The 1,327-nt window shown below is 43.4% G+C and overlaps 1 protein-coding gene across 1 annotated transcript in view; it reads left to right on the top strand.

Annotated features, from left to right (window-relative positions):
- LOC101850109 (arf-GAP domain and FG repeat-containing protein 1) overlaps positions 1-1,327 on the top strand; it is a gene marked incomplete in the record, with an annotated part of 53,785 nt that overhangs the window by 40,005 nt on the left and 12,453 nt on the right.

Raw genomic sequence — 1,327 nt, forward strand, 5'->3', positions numbered from 1 at the left:
TAAGCGCTCAAACACTAACAAACTGACAAGATCTTTCGCTGTCTATAGCCGGGTACCCATTCCCACCTGGGTGAAGTGGGGAAAATTCGTGTAAAGTGCCTTTCCCAAGGACACAACGTCGGGCCCCTGACGGGATTCGAACCCACGACCTTACGGTTGCGAGTCCGAGAGCCTAACCACTAGGCCACCGACGCCACTTTTATGCATGGATTTTAAGGAAAAAGGTTGATTGAAGGCACAAGAAATGTAAATGTAGTTTCCAAGAACTCTTAAGCTATGGATGTCACTAAACTTTGGTGGCCATTTTCTCGCTAATCTTACTTCTGAAACCAGGCGACCCCACCTCCTTCAATCACAAATATAGCGACCCCTTTTCAAAATGAATGGATATTTTTTTCATCAAAGCAAGGCAAATAAACCACCATTAAGATGATACCAATAAATCCAAAGGCTAAAAAATTGACGAGCGCCTGTTTCCACTGCGTCGTGACACATATTTTCTCTTAATCTGTGGAGATAAGTTTGTCACTACAGACTAGGGCAGAATGACTTCAAGAATTATGTTTTTATAGGCTAATGCGATCAGGTTTTATGTTAAATAGGTTAGATAAGTGGATTTAGTTTTGTTTGAGAAAAAAATATATCAGTCGGGGAAAGCAGAAACATGACACCTGACACTGTCTATCAAAACGAATAAGCGTGTTTTGTGTTAGATGCAAAGAAGAGAATCGGTTAAAGGCTGGCTCTATTTCTCCGAACGTTCGGGAAAATAAACTTGAACTTTATTTCTCCGAACGGTTTCCGTTCTCGAGATTTGTTGATAATAAGCGAATGGAGTGGCCCGTGTGTGAGGGGATGGATGGATGGATGGGTGGAAGGGGTTAGGGGGGAATGGATGAAGGGGTGGATAGGTAGATAAGGATGAATGGAGGGGTGTGGGTGTATTGTATGGGTAGGTGGATGGATGGATGGGTTGGTGGATGGAGGGTTGGATGGGTAGGTTGGTGGATGGAAGGGTGGATGGGTGGGTGAGTGGATGGATGGAGAGGTGGATGGGTACATAGGTAGATGGATGGAGGAGAAAGAGGAGGATGATCATAGAAGGAAGCGCAACTTTTGTTTTTAAAATACAATGAAATAGAATGTTGATTTCATTTTCACCTGTCTCATGTAGTATAATTTGGTTTTGCATTTGTGGACTGGCGTACCAAAATATTGTGTAGGATAATTTGTGACTGTTGTGTAATACAAATGTTGAACCAATGCAGAGAACCACGCAACTGGGAATGTCCGGGAAAAGTAGTTGGGATAGCTAGTCCGCCCCCCC

Source organism: Aplysia californica, unplaced genomic scaffold, assembly GCF_000002075.1.
Source record: "Aplysia californica isolate F4 #8 unplaced genomic scaffold, AplCal3.0 scaffold00528, whole genome shotgun sequence".
NCBI lineage: Eukaryota > Metazoa > Mollusca > Gastropoda > Aplysiida > Aplysiidae > Aplysia > Aplysia californica.